Raw genomic sequence first — 23789 nt, 5'->3', positions numbered from 1 at the left:
AGTTAACAATTCAGTAGCAAAATATTAGCTTCCAGTCCCCATGACCCTGGATCATACTGTTTAGATATTTCGGTATTCAAGAGAACAATTTCCACCAAGAAACACAATAATGTTTCCAATGGAGTGAAAACTGAGATTGAAACCAGGTAATTATACAGAAAAAGATGTTTTGATGTTAGGAGTGACTGACCCATATTAACAGGTAACATAGGACTGATGCTCTATTATAGGAACCATGAAGTATACTGATAGACCTCAGATGTTCCTTGCTTTCTACCACCATGCCCAGAAGTAGATGTTTATTCCTACTCTTATACCTCTCTAATGGCAGGACTATCAAGAGCTTAGAAACTCAGGAATAGAACTATATCCAGCTCAATGCTCTGGTAGAGTACACGGGTAATGTGAATTCTGTAGGATTTAATTATATCTCCATACAAGGAAGTGTAAACTTTTGTAAGGTGGTTTCTTTGTACCTAGTAGTATGGTTACAAAATCCTGGGCGACCATAGGGAGAGGGAAAAGGAATTTGGTAGGCCAAGATAAAGGAAACTGTAAACTCAGATTCAGTCATTCACAAAAATAGGTTTATATAGCTCTATAAGCCAAGTTATTGCATTTAAAAAAATACTTCTAAATTTTATCATAATGGAGTTTGGAGAACTCAGATCATGGGTTTTTTCACTGTTTAACTAGGGTATCTTTATTGTCCATTAAGGCTTAAACAGATTAAATAGAGTTTGGAAGGAGAAAAATTGAATATGAGGTAGGGAAATCTTGATCTTTCCAGATAAATGTGATTGTAGTAACATGATATCAAAGTAAAAGGGCCATCTATACATGTATCTCCCTATTTCTCTTTTTCGTGATTGGGCTCACACATCAAGGGAGTACATTAAATAAACTGAGGACAGCAACAAGTACAGATTTTACTGTGTTCCAACTAAGAAGCACGCCTACATCAAATAAACTAGATAATCCAGTGTGGTCATGTGCAGTGAGTCAGGCACTGGAGTTCAGCTGTTCAGTGCCCTATGATGCAGTGAACTATTTGTTGAGCCAGTAGGACACCCATGGGCTCCGTCAGAGCAACATGTAACTTCACTCTATAGAGTCATGAAAACCAGAAAATATATTCCACAACAGCATATGACCAGGGTGTGGCTCCTTACCTTATTTCCCCTTTTCCATTGCTTTTCTTTCCCCTCACTATTGAATGTGGAATATATTTCCACTTCAGTTACTCAGAGTCAATTTCAGTTGCCACAATCACATATTCTTAACTGATAAAAATAGTCACACTTTTATCCTTTAAAAAATAGTACTACAGACTTAATTCAGTAACAGTTATAACCACCTGAAGCCCTTTTACATATTTTAATGTATTTTTCATCTGGAATATATGCACTCTCTTCCAATATTTCTGAATTTCACTTTAGAATATTCATTAAAAATGAAGGGTGGATCTTCTCATTTATTTAATTAGAAAGACTTTGAGATGTGAATTATTGCTATAGTTACACTGATATTTCTCCCCCATGATTCTTTTTAAATTTCCAGTCATCCACATTCTTTTTCCTGTTTAAATGAAATATTTTACTTTGAAAAGTCCACATTTTTCTTCCATTATCTAAACTCTACTTTAAGATAATACAGGTACTTCAGCTTACTTTTTATGGCAGTAACCACATAAATATTAAATTATTTTAAGTATTAATTTATTACAATGTATTAATTTATTATAGTAAGTCTTTTATAATAGCAATCCATCATTTATAATTTATGAACAAAATACACAGTAACAAGAGTGGGACTTTTTTTAAATTGGAAACTGAAATTTAGGAAAGGTCTTAAAAACAAATAGCTTTAATATTCTGAACTGATTTTTTTACAAATAGCAGTTTTGGATTTTTTTTTTATTAAATCCTATGTCTTGACAGAAATCTGCAATCAAAGGCACTTTTGGAGATAATATAGCACTGAGTGAAGAACACCTTTATAGTCTCCTAAATACAAGTTACAAAAATAACTAAGTTTGTCTTGAGAAAGAATATGTCCCTGAGACTATTTGTAAAATACAAGAAATAATACATTTTCGAGTAGCTTTTACTATCCCAAGGGAAAAAAATAGCTAAACTTGTCTAAAGGAGCCCTACACTATAATCTGACAGTCTTTAATCATGTAGACTGCTGTTTTTAAAGAGTCAGTGTGATGGAGAAACAGTATAACAGGCTTTGGAATCATGTGGATTGGAGTTTAAATTGTGGGTCTATACTACCTATAATCTATGATGCACGTTAGTTTCATATTTTATAATTTCTGAAGACAGAAAACATTCAGCAATTGCTGTCAGCCGGCCATGATGTAGTTTTCATTGCTTGTACATGAGTAAGCATCAGAAGTTTGAGTCAAAAGTAGCAGAATGGGTATCTGTGGCTGGGAAAGTAAACTTGAACACAATGGTAAAATACACTTTAATTCTAGAAGCAAGTGATTGTGAGGAAGAGGTGGGATTAGTGGTGACTTGATATGTTTAATAACAATAATAATCATGGAATAGAACAATTCTACATACTTGCAAAGCCAGATTTAGAGTTTTATATAAAAAGCTTTGAATTCTTTTATGGTTTCCTTAAAAAAATGCTGTTCCACTAAATTTCTGGTATTACAGAGTAATAATGATAAAAACTTCCTGTAAGTAGTCACATTTTGGTGGGTAGGCTATAATTTGAGTGTCAATTTTTTTTTAAATATTAAGGCACTATTTTTGTCTGTTCTTTTAAAATAATAGTACTTTTTTTTCTTTGGACTGGCACTTATTTTCAATAGGTAGAATTGATTACAATTTAAATCATTTTGCAATAAAATGAGTTTCAAGTTTTCCTTTATATAAATCTTTGGACTTCTCTTATCTGCAAATTTCACCTTTGTGTTCTAAACTTAGATAATCAAAATTCAATGGCCAGGTATATGTCTAGAAAGACATACTTATTTTTTAAAACAAATATGTTATTGTCATGGGACAGCATTCATAAGAGGTGACAACTGGAAATATGACAACATAACACTGGAAATGTAAACATCCTTTAAAAGTGACAAATTCCTCTTAGAAAAAGTAGCTAGCAAAAACAGAGAAGATAATTATAAATTATAAAAAAGGTCCAGAAAGAACTTATAATTATATTTTCCTTACTGGCTAGCTATTTGACAAGTGAGGAATGAAAAGGATGAGACAGTCATATTTATGACCCACTAAAGAATAATCTAATAGTATTCTATATTAATCTACAGATAAATACTTAATTTTTATATATATAAAAATTTCATTGGGTCACACATGTCACTGGGCACCCCTTGGACACGCACAGAATCATTTGAAGACTAAGGGTTGAGGTGTTAAGTTGCCACTTAGGATAGGTGTGAGGAAATTAGTAAAACTGAGGATCTTATTATTAATATAACATTTATACTCAGTGACCAGTATCAAAGGATTCTGAGTTGTCAAAGTTTACACTGTAGAAGTAATTTTTACAACCATGATGAGTTGCAGCAGCAAACTGTCTCTGGTGTAAAGCAGTCTCTGTCACCACTTGCCCCCAATTCCCCTGTGTAAATACGAATCTATGTTCCCGTTGTGCCATCTGGCAGAGAATATGAAAATAACCCAGGTGGCCTTTATTACATTTCAAGTTGGAAAAGAGAGCATGTTGCCTTGGTAAGGAAGGGATGGAAAGAAATTAATACTAACAGATTTTTTTTTAACCTAAGAGATTCATGCCATGCTTTTATATTCTTTTTTTTTAATCAACAGTTTTACTTCGGAAAAAAAATACATAATAGAGGAAACCGGGGAAATAGAATACAGAATCACCATCTGTACATGATTTATTTTATAATATTTTTTGTTTATTACTCTTTTTGAAGCTAGATGAGGTTATACGATGAATTCTATATAATATTCTATTTTTAACTTAACATTTTTATCAAAGGATTTTCCATTCTGTCAACTTCACAATGATTAATTTAATAATGCAAAAGAACTCATCAAAGGTATATCCCATATTTATATTTGTATTCCTTTTTTAATTTATAAATGACATTATAATCCTTATACAAGCTTTGATATTTTTAAGTTGACACTTTTTAATAAACAGAAGTATCATACTATTATTTTACTTTGTGTTAACAAAATTCTTAGTGGGATTGAATTTGACATACATTTATAGCAAAGAGCTGTAGCTTCACTATTATTACCAAAGTGTAGATTTGGGCAAGGTACTGAACCTCCCTTAGTTTCAGTCTCTTTACCAATTAGATGGAAACATATTTGTACTTCTCATGGTTTTTGTGAATGTTAGATTAGAATATGTGCAGACCCCAACATCTAAAAGCTAATCCATCTCCCTCTCAACTTTCTCTTCTCCATTTAGTGTATTCTCTTTGAGAACTGGCTGATCATGAAGAAATGCTGTGCTTATTTACTTCTATGACCTTTTGCTTATAATAATGACATTAATCACATGTCACATGTATAGCAATCATTTTTCAATGTTAAACTTTTTATGTTACATGTAGACTATTTGAAATGCAGATTTTTTTATAACTTTAGATGATAGAAAGCATTCCTTTGAAAATGTTGTTAAAAATTTGCTGTACCTTTTTTAGTTTTTGCAGACTTAAAAATACAATTCTTTGATCATTAAGAAATTTTTAAAAATTTATAATTTCAAGGTAAGAATTTAAGTGGTTCTGAGTAGGGTTTTGTCACTTGGTTAACAAGTATTTCAGAGAATTTACTGAATGAGGATTCTCTTCTCCATTTTATTTATGACTTTTTAAGTGATTCTGCTTTTTTGTTGTTGTTGTTCCATCTCTCTCATCTTGCATCATAACAACTTTCTTTACCATGGCATTCCAAAAAGACTAGCCTTCCCTCACCAATGTGAGAACAGTTTTTAGTGGTTTTATGTAATGGGTTTTATACACTATTGATTCATTTTGTATGTATCAGTGAAGGACAAACATAAAACCAGACAACAGTGGTAAACTAACTGGGATGCCTGGGTGGCTCAGCCATTAAGCATCTGCCTTTGGCTCAGGTCATGATCCCCGGGTCCTGGGATTGAGCCCCACATCAGGCTCCCTGCTCATTGGGAAGCCTACTTCTCCCTCTCACACTCCCCTTGCTTGTGTTCCCTCTCTCGCTTGTCTCTGTCAAATACATAAATAAAATCTTTAAAAAAAGAATGGTAAACTAATTGACAGGACTTCTGGAAAGAGATTCCTCAGAGATTGTGTGAAAGCTTTTTGCATTACAAAGCCAAGTGAGGCTGGTTCAGAGCTGGTCTTCCATAATAATAAACTGATATTTATTAAGGGCTTACTATGAATGGGCCAAGTATTACTCTAAGTGCTGCACATGTATTATCATTTTTTTCCCTCAACATAAGCTTTAAATTAGCTCCTAATGACCTATGAAGATGCTCAAAGAGCCAAATGACACCATGGAAAAAGAACGGAAGGAAACCAGGAGAACAAGGTCTCAAAAGATAGACAATGTGAATAAAGAAAAAATATAAAAAAGAAACAGAAACTCTGGAGCTGGGAAGTATAGTAACTGGAATGTCCTATGAGTAAACTGATGCACAGAGAGCCAAGGTTACACATCTGGTAGGACACAGAGCCAGAATTTGAACCTGTGTAGGGCTCATGGTCTACCTGTCCTGTCAACCTGACTGGATGTAAGAGTCCAATGGTTTTGTCAGGTTCCCTTTGCTTCCATTATCTGTACTGGCCAACCCGAAAACTAGAAGTCCACACTGGGAAAGAATGCTCCTTTAAAGCCTCGTCCAGGTGAAGAATTCTAATAGCTACTTCAGACATGGGAAAAGATTAAAGCAGACTACAAATAGAAACATAACATTTAATATAAGAAGAAGATACCAATTTGCCTGCAATATTATGATATTTCTAAAAGATTTTACAACCCAATATTAGCAGAATATAGGGCCACAAATCTCTCAAGACACTACTTATGGGGTTTTAAGAATATTCTGAAAAGCCACTAGACATTGTGTACCTATGCACTAAAAACTCAGATTCATTCACCTGAACATATTCTAGTTCAACAAATCTATCATTTAAGAAATGGACCTGTGGAGCAAGATATATAGAAGCAGCTCTATAAATTGTGCCAACCTCAATTAGGAAATGCATAAAAGAACAAACAAATAGGGGTACCTGCCTATTTGTTAAGTCGTTAAGTGTCTGCCTTCGGCTCAGGGCGTGATCCCAGCGTTCTGGGATCGAGCCCCACATCAGGCTCCTCCGCTAGGAGTCTGCTTCTTCCTCTCCCACTTCCCCTGCTTGTGTTCCCTCTCTTGCTGGCTGTCTCTCTATGTCAAATTAATAAATAAAATCTTTAAAAAAAAAAAAAAAAGAACAAATGATGTAAACTTAAATGAGAACATAAGGACATAAACTTTTATATACAGCAAATCTTAAAATACAGTAAGTGCATAAATATTACTAAAAATATATATAAAACATTAATAGTGCTAAACTCTGGATGGTAACACTGTAAATAATGGGTCTTTCTTCTTTATAGTAGTGGATATTTCAAGATTTTCCACAGTAGATATTTAATAATTTTATATTTATTTAAATATAATACAAAATGGAAAGAGCGGACAGCAAAACACAAGTTAGAACTATGTTAATTTGGAGGGAAAATGTGAGCCTAAAAAAGTTAAGATTAGATAGTTACATTATTTGGTCATATTTCTTTGCTTTTGCCTGTAGTTTTTCAAGCAGCAGGTGTTGTTTTTATAATCAGAATAAAGTTATAGAATACTGTGTTCTATATAATGACCAAAAAATTGCTAAAATGATTTTTAAAAGGAAGTGCAATGTGAAAGTGTTGTTTTCTTTCTGATTAGAAAGCTAATCCTTGACAATCCCCAGATCTGGTGCTGAGTGGGCCAGATCTCTAAGTATCAGGGAGGTTTTTGTCATTTGCAGCTACTGCTGTATTTCCAACACTCAGTACAGTCTGTTACAAAGAAGCTCTTCAAAATTATTTGTTAAATTAATTCCACACATTCAATCTATGCCAACAGAAGGTTCAGTCCTGACCAGTAAGCAGCAACTCACTCTTTAAGTGATATTACACCTTCTCCTTCAGGCAGAGCACAGACTCCAAATACAATGAGAGTCTTCCTTTAATTTCAAATACCTATTCTTCAGGCCTCCAGCTTCCTAATTGTATAACCCTAGAGAAACTACTTAAACATTATGAGATTATTCCTCCCATTTTCAAAATGAAGATAACATTATCTAATTTTTAGGGTAACTATATCGATCAAGTAAATGTTAATATAACTGACCTGCAGTTCATCTGGACATACAATAAGCCAAATGGGGTTCAACAGATTTATACATTTTGGTAACCGATTGGTTTTTTTCCTTTTTTATTGAATAAACTTGATATGTAATGTTGTGTAAGTTTAAAGTGCACAGAATGTCACTTTGATACATTTATATACTATGCTTGATGTCATGATAGTTATCATATAATTACAGTACAGTTATTATTTTCTATATTCACTATACTGTGCATTAGATCTCTATGGTTTCTTTACTCCTTGTTATAGCTTCGTACTCTTAAACACCATTACTTTTATCCTCACCCTCCCCTGTCCCACCATCTCCTGGTAACCACCATTTTATTCTGTTTTTTACAGGCTTAATTTTTTCAGATTGCACATATAAGTAATATCATACAGTACTTGTCTTTCTCTGACTTATCTCACTTAGCATAAGTTCCTATGTTGTTGCAAATAAGAGGGTATCTTTCTCATGGCTGAATAATATCCCATTGTGTATATATTTCATATCCTTTTCATTCATTAATCCACTGATAGGCATTTGGATTATTTCCATATCTTGGCTATTGTGAATAATGCTTCAGTAAACATGGGAGTGCAGATATCTCATCAAAATCATGTTCCCTTTTCCTTTGAGTATATACCCAGAAGGGAATTTCTGGATCACAGAGTAAATCTATTTTTAATTTTTTGAGGACACTCTCTATTGTTCTCCATAGTGGCTATACCAATTTACATTCCCACCAACAATGTATAAAGATTCCCTTTATACCACATCCTCACCAGCACCTCTTAGGTCTTGTCTTATAATGATAGCTATTCTAACAGGTGTGAGGTGATATCTCATTGTGGTTTGGATTTGCATTTCCGTTATGATTGGTAACGTTGAGCATCTTTTTGTGTGTCTGTTGGCTATTTTAATGTCCTCTTTGGAGAAATGTCTATTTAGTTCTTCTGCTCAATTCTTAACTGGATTACTGTTTTTGTTATTGAGTTGCAAGACTTCTTTACATATTTTGGATATTAGCCCCTTAGCTGATAAATGGTTTGCAAAAATCTTCTCCCATTCTACGGATTGTCTTTTTAATGTGTTATTTTTCTCTTTGACGTTTTAAATTTTATATAGTCCTATTTGTTGAATTTTTGCTGTTGTTGTTTGTGCTTTTGGCATCATGCCCAAAAAATTATTGCTGAAATCAGTACCAATGAACTTCTTCCTTTTATTTTCTAGTTTTATGGTATCAGGTCTTATGTTTAAGTCTTTGATTCATTTCAAGTTAATTTTTGTGAGTGGTGTTGAGGTAAGGGTCCAATTTCATGTTCTGCATGTTTCTCCAATTTTCCCAACACTGTTTGTTAAAGAGACTATGCTTTCCCCATTGGGTATTCTTGTCTCCCTTGTCAAATAGTTGACTGTATATGCTGGGGTTTAATTCTAGGCTCCCCCTTCTGTTCCACTGGTCAGCGTGTCTATTTTTGTGCTAGCATCACACTGTGTTTGGTACTATAGCTTTATAGTATAGTTTGGAAGCGTGATACCTCTAGCTTTCCTCTTTTTCCTCAGGATTGCTTTGACTATTTGGGGTCTTATGTGGTTCCACACAAATCTTAGGATTTCTTCTTCTAGTTCTGTGAAGAATGCCTGTGGTATTTTGATGGTGATTGCACAAAATCTATAGATGGCTCTGAGTAATACGGCCATTTTAACAATAGTAATTCTTATAATCCATAAACATGGAATGTTTTTCCATTTATGTCTTCAATTTCTTTCAGCAAAGTTTTGTAGTTTTCAATGTATTAATCTTTCACTTCCTTGGTTAAATTTATTCCTAAGTATTTTATTGTTTTTGATGCTGTTGTGAATGGGATGGCTTTCTTTCTTTTTCAGATGCTTCATCATTGGTGTAAAGGAATGCAATCAATTTCTGTATGTTTATTTTATATCTTGACACTTTACTGAATCGATTAATTACAACAGTTTTTTAACTGATTCTCTTTGTATTTTCTATATATTGGATCATATCATCAGCAAATAATGACAATTTTACTTCCTTCTCTCTGATTTGGATGCCTTTAATTTTTTTATCTTGCCAAATTGTTCTAGCTAGGACTCTCAGCACTAAATTGAATAGGAATAGTGAGAGTGGGCATTTCTTGCCTTGTTCCTGACTCAGTAGCAAACACTTTTAATTTCTCTCCATTGAGTATAATGTTAGCTATGACTTTGTTATATATGTACTTTATGACGTTGAGGTGTATTCCCTCTATACCTGTTAAGGGTCTTTATCATGAAAGGGTGCTCTATTTTGTCAAATGCTTTTTCTGAAACTATTGAGATGATCATATGATTTTTAAAATAAAGATTTTATTTATTTGAGAGAGAGAGAGAGAGTGGGAGCACAAGCAGAGGGAGTGGCAGAGGGAGAGGAAGAAGCAGGCTCCCTGACATGGGGCTGGGATCATGACCTGAGCCAAAGTCAGACGTTTGACTGAGCCACCCAGGTGTCCCAGATGCTCATGTGATTTTAATCTTTCATTTTATTGATGTGATGTATTAAATTTATTGATTTGCTTATGTTGAACCATCTCTTGGGATAAAATTCACTTGGTCATGGTGTATAATCCTTTTAATGTGTTCTTGGATTCAGTTTGTTAATATTTGAGAAATCTTGCATCTATATTCATCAGGGATATTGGTCTACAATTTTTTTTCTTGTGGTGTCCTTATCTGGTTTTGGGAACGAAGTAATGCTGGCCTCACAAAATGAGTCTGAGAGTATTCGCTCCTCCTCAATATTTTGGAAGAGTTTGAGGACAAACTGGCATTAATTCTTCTTTAAATGTATTTGGTAGAATTCTTCAGTGAAACTATCTGGTCCTGGAGTTGTCTCTGTTGGGAATTTTTTTTTTTAAATCACTGATTCAATCTTTCACTAATCCGACCTTTTACTGATCATTGATTCAATCATTACTGGTGGGTTTAGATTTTCTCTTTCTTCCTGATTCAGTCTTGGTAGGTTGTATGTTTCTAGAAATGTATCCATTTCTTCTAAGTTATATAATTTGTTGGCATATAATTATTCATAGTAATCTCATGATTCTATGTATTTCTACAGTATCAGTTCTAATATCTCTTCCATCATTGCTAATGTTATTTATTTAAATATTCTCTCTTCTTTCTCTAGCTAAAGGTTTATCAATTTTGCTTATTTTTTCAAAGAACCACTCTTAGTTCCATTGATCCTTTCTTTTTTTTTTTCTGGTCTCAATTTTTTTTGTTTCTGCTTTGATACTTCTTTTTGCTAACTTTGGACTTAATTTATTCTGCTTTTTCTGGTTCCTTGAAATGTAGTTGGTTGTTTATTTGAGATCATTCTAATTTCTTAATATATATGTTTATTGCCATAAACTTCTCTTTCAGAACTGCTTTTGTTGCATCACAATATTTGACTTATTTTATTTTCATTTTCATTAGTATTGAGATGATACTTCATTTCCCTTAGGAATTTTTCTTTGACCCAATGGTTGTTTAGAAGTGTGTGTCCATTTTCTAAAGTGTGGTTCAATTCCAAAGTTTCCTTGATAATTTTCTGTCTGAACAATCTATCCATTATTGATAGTAGGGTATTGAAATTTCTTACAATTATTATATTGTTGTCTACTTCTCCCTTAAGATCTGCTATTAATTGCTTAATATATTTTGGTGCTTGGGTGTTGGGAGTATATATGTCTATAATTGTTATATCTTCTTGACAATTCACTCCTTCTATTTTTACATCATGACCTTCTCTGTCTCTTTTTATGCTTCTCGGGTTTACATCTGTTTTGTGTAATGTAAGTCTGGCTTTTCCTGCCTTCTTTTCATTTCTGTTTGGAAATTCATTTTCCATCCTTTCACTTTGAGCCTCTGTGAGTCATTAGAGCTGAAATGAGTCTCCCACAGGCAGCATTTATTTGGGCATTTTTTTTTCTTCATCCAGCCACTCTGTGCCTTTTGATTGGTGAATTCAATCCATTTACATTTATAGTGATTACTAATATGTAAGGATTTACTACTGCCATTTTATCTTTTGCCTTTTGGTTATCTCACCTCACCATTGTCATTTTCCTTCTATTTTTGTCTACCTGTGTATGTTGGCGGTTTCCCATGGTGATCTGCTCAGGCTCCCCGCTTTTTTTTGGTTTCTTTTTTAAAATGTCTCATGTCTCTGCTCTAGATTTTTGCTTTATGGTTACTCTGAACTTTACATAAAACATCTTATAGATAAAACAGTCTTTTCTCTTCTGACAGAAATTTAATCTTCATTAACCTATAAATATCCTATCCTTTTACTCTTCTCTTTTCATATTTTTGATGTCACAAATTATCTTTTTTATGTGATTTTGTTACCAAGTTGTAGTTATTCTTAATGCTCTTTTCCTTTATTTATAGTTAAGAGTTTAATATACTATTCTAAAAAAAGACCTGCAGTATTCTGACTCTTTATCACCTTAATCTAAGTTTTGTGTACTTTTCTCTTCTCATTTCAGCTTACAGAGCTCATTTCAACATTTGTTGAAAGGCAGGTCTAGAAATGGTGAACTCCTCAGCTTGTTTTTTATGGGGTTTTTGTTTTGTTTTTATGTCTAGGAAAGCCTTTATTACTCTTTCATATCTGAAAGATAACTTTACCAAATAGAGTATTCTTGGCTGGCAGTTTTTATCTTTTAATATTTTGAATATGTCATTCCACTCTCTCCTGGACTGTAGAGTTTTGGCTGAGAAATCTGCTAATAGCCTAATGGGCATACCCTTGTAGGTTACTGTCTAAAGACGGTCTTTCTGCAGATAATAAGGTATTCAATTAGCTTCATGGACTTACACATCTTCTCCAGGTTAGGGAAGTTCTCAGCTATTATTTCTTTAAATATGATCTCTGCTCCCTTCTCCCTCTCATTTCCTTCTGGGATACCCATTATCCCTATGTTGGCTTTTCTAATGGAACTGGATAGTTCTCCTAGTGTTCCTTCACTTTTTAAAAAATCGTAGTTCTCCCCTCTTTCCCTTTAATTATTTCTATGTTTCTATCCCTGAGCTTGCTAATCTCTCTTCCATATAATTTGCTCTACTTCCAATGCATTCTAACACATTCTTCATCTTATTTATTGAGCTCTTTACTTCTAGAATTTGTTTGATTCTTTCTTAGATTTTTAATATTTTTGATAAAGTATTCCTTCTTTTCATTAATTTTACTCCTGGGGTCACTGTATTGCCTTTCTGAGTTTCCTTGTATCTTGCTGAATTTTTTCATAACAACTATTTTAAATTCTTTACCAGTTAGATCACAATATACCATGCCTTTAGGTTCAGTTGCTGAATACTGATTTTATTTTTGTGATATCATATTATTATGATTTTTCATGGTATTTGATGAGAAGTGCCTCTGCCACTACATTTGAAGTAGCATTTCTTATTTAGGAAAGGTTCTGTTTACTTTGATTCTAAAAGTTTATCAAGTTGGTAGTTAGGAACCTTCCTTTTGTTTTCTAAAAGGTGACCCTGTAACACAAGTCTTTGCTTTCTCTTACCTGACCTGGGAGTACACACATTAAAAAAAAAAAAAAAAAGAAAAGAAAAAAGAAAGAAAGAAAAAAGAAAAAGCATGGTGGCAAAGTGGGGGAGGTGTGTTTACTTATGGCCTGAGGTGCTGGCTGTTCCCAAGGTCCAGTAGAGGTATCCTCAATTGGGAGGGGGTTCCAAAGGTCTATGGTTCACCTTGCCTCCCAGGGAAGACAGCAGGTGACACTTTTCTTCAATTTTCTTTATCTGTCTACTTCCTCTCCTTTCCTTCCACCCAATCACTACAGTCTCTCCTCAAAGACAGCAACTAGTCCCTCCAGCTGCAGCACATATGGCCAGGCAGACCCCACTCACTACCTATATCCTTTACCTCCTTTGACAAAAAGTTCTGCTGACACACTGCTAGACTGACCTCTGCCTTCCCTGCCATCACTGCTGCTGCTGCTTCTAGCTCTGCCACTTTCTCCACAGTCCCATCCACTCGCTTTTTTTTTTTTTTTTTAATTATGATATGTTAGTGACCATACAGTACATCCTTAGTTTTGGACGTAGTGTTCCATGATTCATTGTTTGTGTGCAACACCCAGTGTTCCATGCAATATGTGCCCTCCTTAATACCCATCACCAGGCTAACCCATCCTCCCACCCCCCTCCCCTCTAAAACCCTCAGATTGTTTCCCAGAGTCTGCAGTCTCTCATGGTTCATTTCCCCCTCTGTTTACCGCCCCACTTCATTTTTCTCTTCCTTCTCCTACTGATCTCCCTGCTATTACTTATGTTCAACAAATGAGAGAAACCATATGATAATTATCTTTCTCTGCTTGACTTATTTCACTTAGCATAACCTCCTCCAGTCCCATCCATGTTGATGCAAATGTTGGGTGATCATTCTTTCTGATGGCTGAGTAATATTCCATTGTATATATGGACAACATCTTTATCCATTTGTCTATTGATGGGCATCTTGGCTCCTTCCACAGTTTGGCTATTGTGGACAATGCTGCTATGAACATTGGGGTGCATATGGCCCTTCTCTTCACTATGTCTGTATCTTTGGGGTAAATACCCAGTAGTGCAATGGCTGGGTCATAGGGTAGTTCTATTTTTAACTTTTTGAGGGACCTCCACATGTTTTCCAAAGTTGGCTGTACCAACTTGCATTCCCACCAACAGCGTAAGAGGGTTTCCTTTCTCCACATCCTCTCCAACATTTGTTATTTCTTGCCTTGTCAATTTTTGGCATTCTAATTGGTATAAGGTGGTATCTCAATGTGGTTTGCTTTGAATTTCCCTGATGGCTAATGATGAACATTTTTTCATTTGTCTGTTAGCCATTTGTATGTCATCGTTGGGAAAGTGTCTGTTCATATCTTCTGGCCATTTTTTTGATTTGATTATTTGTATTTTGGGTATTGAGCTTCAGAAGTTCTTTATAGATGTTTATACAGCCTTTTATCTGTAGTGTCATTTGCAAATACCTTCTCCCATTCCGTGGGTTGCCACTTTGTTTTGTTGACTGTTTCCTTTGATGTGCAGAAGCTTTTTATCTTGATAAAGCCCCAAAAGTTCATTTTTGCTTTTGTTTCCCTTGCCTTTGGTGATGTGCCATGAAAGAAGTTGCTGTGGCCAATGCCAAAAAGGTCATAGCCTATATTCTCTTCTATGATTTTGATGGATTCCTGTCTCACATCAAGGTCTTTCATCCATTTGGAGTTTGTCTTTGTGTATGGTGTGAGACAGTGGTCAAGTTTCATTCTTCTGTATATGGCTGTACAATTTTCCCAGCACAATTTATTGAAGAGACTGTCTTTTTTCCACTGGATGTTTCTTCCCGCTTTGTCAAAGACCATAGAGTCAAGGGTCCATTTCTGGAGTCTCTATTCTGTTCCATTGGTCTATGTGTCTGTTTTTGTGCAAGTACCATGCTGTCTTGGTGATCACAGCTTTGTAGTATAGCTAGAAATCAGGCAACGTGATGCCCCCAGCTTTGTTTTTCTTTTTCAACATTTCCTTGGTGATTCGGGGTCTTTTTTGGTTCCACAAATTTTAGGATTGTTTGTTCCAGCACTTTGAAAAATGTCATTGGTATTTTGATCAGGATGGCACTGAAAGTATAGATTGCTCTGGGCAGCATAGACATTTTAACTATGTTTATTCTTCCGATCCATGAGCATGGAATATTTTTCCATCTTTTTATGTCTTCTTCAATGTCTTTCATCAGTGTTCTATAGTTTCTAGGGTATAGGTCCTTTACTTCTATGGTTAGGTTTATTCCGAGATATCTTATGGGTTTTGGTGCTATTGTAAAAGGAATCGATTCCCTAATTTCTCTTTTTTCAGTCTCATTGTTAGTGTATAAATGCAACTGATTTCTGAGCATTGGTTTTGTATCCTGCCACATTACTGAATTGCTGTATGAGTTCTAGTAATTTGGGGGTGGAGTCTTTTGGGTTTTCCATATAAAGTATCATGTCATCTGCGAAGAGAAAGAGTCTGACTTCTTCTTTGCCAATCTGAATACCTTTTATTCTTTTTTGTTGTCTGATTGCTGTTGCTAGGACTTCTAGTACTATATTGAACAATAATGGCGAGAGTGGGCATCCTTGTCGTGTTCCTGGTCTTAAGGGAAAGGCCCTCAGCTCTTCCCCATTGAGAATGATATTCGCTGTAGGCTTTTCATAGATGGTTTTTACAAAATTGAGGAATGTACCCTCTATCTCTACACTAAGGGTTTTAATCAGGAAAGGATGCTGTATTTTGTCAAATGCTTTTTCCGCATCGAGAGGATCATATGGTTCATGTCTCTTCTCTTATTAATGGGTTCTATCACATTGATCGATTTGGGAATGTTGAACCACCCTTGCACCCGAGGGATGAATCCCACTTAGTTTTGATGGATAACCCTTTTAATGTACTGTTGGACCCTATTAGCTAGGATCTTGTTGAGAATTTTGGCATCCATATTCATCAGGGATATCAGTCTGTAATTCTCCTTTTTGATGGGGTCTTTGCCTGGTTTTGGGATCAATGTAATACTGGACTCATAGAATGAATTTGGTAGTTTTCCTTCTGTTTCTATTTTTTGAAACAGCTTCAGGAGAATAGGTATTATTTCTTCTTTGAATGTTTGGTAGAATTCCCTGGGGAATCCCATCTTTCCCTGGACTCTTTTTTTGGGGGGGAGGTTTTTGATCGCTACTTCAATCTCTTCACGGTTAATCGGTCTATTTAGATAATCTATTTCTTCCTGTTTCAGTCTTGGTAGTTTATAGGTTTCCAGGAAGGCATCCATTTCTTCCAGGTTGCTTAATTTATTGGCATATAGTTGTTGGTAATAGTTTCTAATGATTGTGTCTATTTCCTTGGTGTTAATCATGATCTCTCCCCTTTCATTCATAATTTTATTAATTTGGGTCCTTTCTCTATTCTTTTGAATAAGTCTGGCCAGTGGCTTATCGATCTTATTAATTCTTTCAAAGAACCAGCTTCTAGTTTTGTTGATCTGTTCTACTGTATTTCTGGTTTCTAATTCATTGATCTCTGCTCTAATCTTAATCAGTTGTCTTTTTGTGTGTGGCTAAGGCCTGTTCTTCTGTTCCATCTCCAGCTTTTTAAGGTGTGAGTATAAGAACTGCATTTTAGATTTTTCTATTCTTTTGAGTGAGGCTTGGATGGCTATGTATTTTCCCCTTGGGACCGCCTTTGCAGTGTCCCATTGGTTTTGGACCGATGTGTTTTTGTTCTCATTGGTTTCCATAAATTGCTTAAGTTCTTCTTTAATTTCCTGATTAACCCAATCTTTTTTTTTTTTAAGATTTTATTCATTTATTTGACAGAGAGAGAGGCAGCAAGAGATGGAACACAAGCAGTGGGAGAGGGAGAAGCAGGCTTCCCGCCAAGCAGGGAGTCCAATGCAGTGCTCGATCCCAAAATGCCAGGATCATGACCTGAGCCGAAGGCAGAAGCCTAATGACTGTGCCACCCAGGCAGCCCAACCCAATCATTCTTAAGCAGGATGGTTCTTAGTTTCCAAGTGTTTGAGCTTCTTCCAAATTTTTTCTTGTGACTGAGTTCCAGTTTCAAAGCATTGTGGTCTAAGAATATGCAGGGAATAATCTTAGTCTTTTGGTATCGGTTGAGACCTGTTTTGTGACCCAGTATATGGTCTATTCTGGAGAAAGTTCCATGTGCATTAGAGAAAATGAGTTGTTTTAGGGTGTAGTGTTCTGTATATATCTATGAGGTCCATCTGGTTCAGCATTTCATTCAAAGCTCTTGTTTCTTTGTTGATTTTCTGCTTAGGTGATCTGTCTGTTGCTGAGAGTGGAGTGTTGAGGTCCCCTACTATTAACATATTATTATCTATATGTCTCTTTATTTTGGTTAACATTTGACTTATGTAGTTGGCAGCTCCGCTATTGGGGGCATAGATATTTATAATTATTAGATCCTCTTGTTGGATACACCCTTTAAGAATAATATAGTGTCTTTCTGTATCTCTAACTACAGTCTTTAGCTTAAAATCTAATTTGTCTGATATGAGAATTGCTACCCCAGCTTTCTTTTGAGGTCCATTGGCATGAAAAATGGTTCTCCATCCCTTCACTTTCAGTATGGATGTATCTTTAGGTTCAGAATGAGTCTCTTGTAGACAGCATATGGATGGGTCTTGTCTTTTTATCCGATCTGCAACCCTGTGGCGTTAATGGGAGCATTTAGGCCATTCACATTGAGAGTGATTATTGAGAGATATGCTTTTAATGTCGTCATGTTGCCTGTGAAGTCCTTGTTTCTATAGCTTGTCTCTGTAAATTTCTGTTCTGTATCACTCTTGGGGTCTTTCTACTTTTATAGAACCCCCCTTAATATTTCTTGTAGGGCTGGCATGGTGGTCACATATTCTTTCAGTTTCTGCCAGTCTTGGAAGCTCCTGTCTCTCCATCCATTCTGAATGACAGCCTTGCTGGATAAAGGATCCTTGGCTGCATGTTCCTCTCACTTAGTGCTCTGAATTTGTCTTGCCAGCCCTTTCAGGCTTGCCAGGTCTCTGAAGACAGGTCTGACGTTATTCTGATGTTCCTCCCTTTGTATCTGAGGAATCTCTTCCCCCTCACCGCTTTCAAGATTGTTTCCTTGGATCTAAGATTTGCGAAGATATGTCGTGGTGTTGGTCTGTTCTCATTGATCTTGGGAGGGGTTCTCTCTGCCGCTTGCACACGAATGCTTGCTTCCTTCACAGATTAGGGAAGTTCTCAGCTACAACTTGTTCAGATATCTCTTCTAGACCTCTCTCGGACCTTAGGGATGTGGGCTTCTTGTTTTTTCAGCCTGCCTTCTGGGGAAGTGGCCTGCCGCACAGATACTCAAGCAACCCTGTTTGGGCAGGGTTGCCCTGCCCCTGGGGGGGGCACGATGGGTGCAGTAATAACCAGTTTTTCTGGGCTTTTGTTCTCTGGCGGCTTTCCCTGGGGGCTTTCTGTATCTCTTCTGAGAGTCAGAGTAGCAGTGACCACATCCAAACCTCAGTCTCAGAACAGAGATATTGCAGTCTGCTCTTTACTGAGCTCTCCAGGTCACATGACTGTTTCTGTTGGTGCTGCTAAAAACCGGCAGCATTACAGATTGTGGGCCCCATAGCCGCTCTCCCAGTCCTCACTCCCAGGGCTGGCATGTCTCTGCCCTTTGTGTTTCTAAAACGGCCAGCCACCCTGGTTTGCGCACACACGCTCCCAAGCTCCCAGTTTCAGTCTGGTTCGTGGGCTCCTGAGCTCCAGGTTTCAGTCTGGTTTCCCTGCAGCTACCAGTCTGCTAGTGTGGCCACTCCCCAGTGTGAGAAGCTTCTGCCTTCCCAGTGCACCAGCGCAGCAGCTCCCTCCCCCTGCCATTTATCTTCCGGTATCTGCACGCAGACTCTCAGCTCCCCGCTTCATACCTCGAGACCAAGCACCGGAGATGTTATGTTTGTAAAGATCCAGATGTATCTTCTTTATCTCAGTCTGATTTCATGGGTGTTCAGGATGGTCTGGTAGATATCCAGCTCGATTCAGGGGACAGGTTGAAATAGGGTCCCCTACTCCTCTGCCATCTTTCCCCGCCTCCCATCCCTTCACTTTCAAGTGCAAGATGGATGAATCTCTTAGGTGTCCTGGTGTGCTCTACAGAGGCACTTTTTTTTTCCTTCGGTTATAGAAGTCGATATAAATTGAAGGTGAGAGAAAAAAGTAATGCAAAGCCCAGGACCCAATGACTTCACTGGAGAATTCCACCAAACATTTAAAGAAGAATTAATATCAATCCTTTAAAAAATTAAAGAGAATATAACACTTCAAAAATCATTTGACTAAGCCAGCATTACCCTCATATCAAAATCAGACAAAGATACTACAAGAAAAAAGATAACTACAATATACCTGATGAACACTGACACAAAAATCTTTTTTTAAGATTTTATTTATTTATTTATTTGACAGAGAGAGCACAAGTAGGCAGAGCAGCAGGCAGAGGGAGAGGTAGTAGCAGGCTCCCTGCTGAACAAGGAGCCTAATGCTAGACTCGATCCCAGGACCCTGGGATCATGACCAGAGCCAAAGGCAGACGCTTAATCGACTGAGCCACCCAGGCATCCCACTGACACTAAAGTCTTCAACAAAATACTAGCAAACTCAATTCAACACACATTAAAAGGATTAATCACCATGAACTAGTGGGATTTATTTCCTGAATAAATTACCACTTCTATTTAATATAGTCATGGAAGTTCTAGACGAAGAAATTAGGCAGTAAAAGCAATAGAGGGATTGAATTCAGAAAGGAAGAAGTAAAATTATTTGTGTTGAAGGATGACATGATCGTCTATAATGTAGAAAATATGAAAGATTACACATACACACGCACATACTATTAGAACTAATGAACAAATTCATACAAAAATCAACTGCATTTCTACACACTAACAACAAACAATCTACAAAGGAAATTTTTTTTAAAAAAATTCTATTTACAGTAGCACCAAAAGGAATATAATACTTGGGAATGAACTTAATCAAGGAGATGAAAGACCTGTACACTGAAAACTATAAAACATCACTGAAAGAAATTAAACGAATAAATAAAGGGAAAAACATTCCATGTTAATGAATTAGAAGACTTAATATTACTAAAATAACCACACTACCCAAAATGCTCTACATATTCAGTGCAACCCTTATCAAAACTGTATGGCATCTTTTTGTAGAAATTGAAAAAAAATTCTAAAATTTGTATAGAACCACAAAAGACCCTGAATAGCAAAACAAACAAACTCTCTTAAAAAAGACAGACAAAACTGGAAACCTCACACATTCTGATTTTAAAACATACTGCAAAGTTACAATATTCAAAACAGTATGATACTGGCATAAAAAAACACATTGATCAACTGAACAGAATAGAGCCCAGAAATAAATTCTCACATATATGATCCAATGACCTTTGAGAAAGGTGCCAAATTACACAATGGAAAAATGATACATTCTACAAATGGTGATACCCACATGCAAAGGAATGAAATTGGACTCTTATACCCTATACAAAAATTAACTCAAAATAAATTATAGACTTTAATATAAGACCTGAAACTATAAAATTTCTAGAAGGAAACAGAGAAAAACCTGTGTGACACTGAATTTGACAATAATTTCTTGTATATGACACCAAAAACACAGGTGACAAAAGAAAAATACATAAATGGAACTAGATCAACCTAAAAACTTCTGCACAGCAAAGGAAATAATCAGCAAAGTAAAAATTAACCTGTGAAACTACAGAAAATATTTGCAATCATATCACTGAATAAGGTGTTTTATATTCAGAATATATAAAAAAGTCATATGACTCAACAACAAAAACCCACAAATCATCCAATTTAAAAATAGGCAAAGAACTTGAACAGACATTTTTCGAAACAAGATATCGAAATGACCACCAAGCCATATGAAAAGATGTTCAATATCACTTATCATCAGGAAAATGCAAATTAAAACCCCAATCAGATTATCACCTAACAACCACTAGGATGGCCACTGTCAAAAAAACACAAATTAACAAGCACTGGTAAGAAGAGGAGAATTTAGAACTACTGTTGATGGGGGTGTAATATGGTGCAACTGTTATGGAAAATACTATGGAGGTTCTCAAAATCAAAAAATGGAAATACCATATGATCTAGCAACTCCATTTCTAGGTGTATATCTAAAAAATTAAAACTGGATCTGAAAGAGATATTTGCACACTCATGTTTCCTTCACCCTTATTCACAATGGCCAACAGGTGGAAGTAACCCAAATGTCCACATGCAAGTGAATGAATTTGTAAGAATACTTAATAAATTGATTCTTTAATTATTTGATGCAGTCTTCTTTAAAAATTATAAAAAGATCTATTTGCTACTTGGAAGTAACCCTAAGGAAACTGGACAAGAGCTTGCCACCAATAGATTATTAAATTTTGCATTAAGATATTAAAACAGATTATAATAACTGGAGAGATATTTCATGTGTGAAAATAAGACACTGTAATAAATATATTTGTTCAACTCAAATTAACTTATACCTTTACTGTGATTCCAATAAAAAATCCAACACAATCCTTTACTTAGTTGATGTCATAACTTGAAAACTTATTTGAGAGATCCTACAGCCACTAATAAAGTAATCCCAAAGAAGTGTTATCAAGTCTTAACATAAAACTAAAAGTAATTTACATAGAGCCCTCGAATAGATCTAACCTATATTGAAACATAAAATATTTGTAGATCAGGAGAAGGGAAGAACTTTTCAATAATTTAATACTGAGACAACTGGTTATCCATACAGAACAAACAATGGCAATCGTAATTGAACTCTATTTCACAGCATGCATTTATCTTTAATTTTTTTTTTTTTTTGAGAGAGCACGCATGCATGCAAGTGGGGTTGGGGGAAGGGAGAGGGAGAGAGAGAATCTTCAGCAGGCTCCTCGCTCAGAGCAGAGCCCTATGTGGGGCTGGATCTCGGAACCCTAAGACCATGACCTAAGTCAAAATCAAGAGTTAAACGCTTAACCCATTGAACTACCCAGTGGCCCTCACAGCATGCACTTAAACAAGGAAGTATAAAACAAATGTATGAAACTTTCAGAATGTTTTTATAGCCTTGGTATAGGGAAGCATTTCCTAAACAAAACACAGAAAATAATGATCATTTAAGAACTCAAAAATTCACCACTTTAAAATTGAGAAAGAAATGCGTTCATTAAAGGACAGACACCTTTTAAAACTGAAAAGACAAACTACGAATTAAGAAAAGATACTTGCAAATTAAATACCAACAAAGAATTAATAATAAGAATACACAAAGTTCTTCACCATATAAATCAACAGAAAATCATCCAATAAAAGATGAGGCAAGAGATATGAATAGGCATTTTCATAGAAGAAACACAAGTGGTCAGTAAGCATAAGAATATATGTTCAACTTCTTACTAATTAGAGAAATGCAAGTTAAAACCAAAATGAATAATCAGATACAATTTTACACTGAAGAGAATAGCAAAAATATAAAACCAAAGTCGGACAATACCAAGTATTGGTGAGAATGTGAAGCACAACAAAAATAATCATACACAGTCTGTGGCCATGTAAAAGTTATATGGAAAACTGTATATGCAGTTGGGTGGATATGTATTATTGACTTAGCTAAATTATAATTATGTTTCCCAGCATTGTCTCCCTGCAAATTTCCAAATTAATGTATGCCACCAGAGATAACTTATGCAAGACCAGCAGGCAGAAGGAAAGCAGTAGTTATGTTCTCCATGCTTGAAAGATCAGTTCAGAATACTCAGCACTGATGCAGTTTACGCATACTGTCACTTATCTGATGACTCACCAGGGTGGTATGAGACACCAGTCAGCCCACAGCTCCTATGGCTCCTCTGACTCCTGCAGGATTCTCATTGCACCAGGTGCTTATCAGCCCTGTGCTGAAGAACACCATGTTCTCCTAGAAGATATGCTCATCATCAAATTTGTAGACCTAGAAGCAGAAAAAGACAAAGTTTTAGTTCGTCCTCATGGATCCCAGCTTGTCCATTCTCTACCCTATTTAATATCATCTCTTCCTGACTGTCTGCCATGTTGACTTTAAACTCCAATACCAAACACAAAACAACAGCTTCATAAAGACTGTTTAACCAGCTCCCACATATGCATAAGGTCAAATTCTTAAAGTATCTTCTATACATATCACTCATAGGATTCTGTTCCTTTGATTAAACCTTGACTGTCCAGCTGATTATGAAATGAAAAAAATAATACAAGTTCTAAGCAAGTAATAGCTTCCTATGTCATCAACAATGAAAAATATACTGATTTTACCTTCTTTTTCTGATAAATTTATTTAAGGACAAATAATACACAAAATTCACCATTTCTTTAAAATGTATGCTTAACACCAATGTGCTTTCTTTCTCTTGACCTTTACTCAGGGTTAAATTTAGCATTGATGGGAAGCATAATTCATAATAATGCTTGGTGCTCCCTCCGAGAAAAATGAATGCCATCAACAGGGGTGAAGTATCCAGAGAGTCTGGGGCAGATTTAGATGTCACCTATCAGCCACAGAGCATTTGTGCAAAGGACTGATCTAAGAAACAGCATCCTATGAAGAAATTAAAGCCAGGCAGGGAATCCAATATCCAAGGCAATCTAAAAGAGTTAAAGAGAACAGAACACCAGTGAAACAAATGGATTGAAACGGAGGCACAAGGAATGAAAAATAAATTTGTAAATTTGAAGGTGAGAGGTACAGCCTAGAAGAATCCTCTG

At 35.7% G+C, this 23789-nt stretch overlaps 1 protein-coding gene across 1 annotated transcript in view; it reads right to left on the bottom strand.

Moving 5' to 3' along the window:
* Positions 1-23789, bottom strand: part of MSR1 (macrophage scavenger receptor 1) — a 413132-nt gene that overhangs the window by 386288 nt on the left and 3055 nt on the right. Inside the window, exon 2 of the mRNA XM_057303426.1 lies at positions 22852-22998. The gene's annotated coding sequence lies outside the window, so the exon portion shown is untranslated. The remainder of the gene's footprint in view (positions 1-22851; positions 22999-23789) is intronic.

The sequence above is a fragment of the Ursus arctos genome, unplaced genomic scaffold (genome assembly GCF_023065955.2).
Source record: "Ursus arctos isolate Adak ecotype North America unplaced genomic scaffold, UrsArc2.0 scaffold_27, whole genome shotgun sequence".
Taxonomy (NCBI): domain Eukaryota; kingdom Metazoa; phylum Chordata; class Mammalia; order Carnivora; family Ursidae; genus Ursus; species Ursus arctos.
This window is presented reverse-complemented; position numbering and strand designations above follow the sequence as displayed.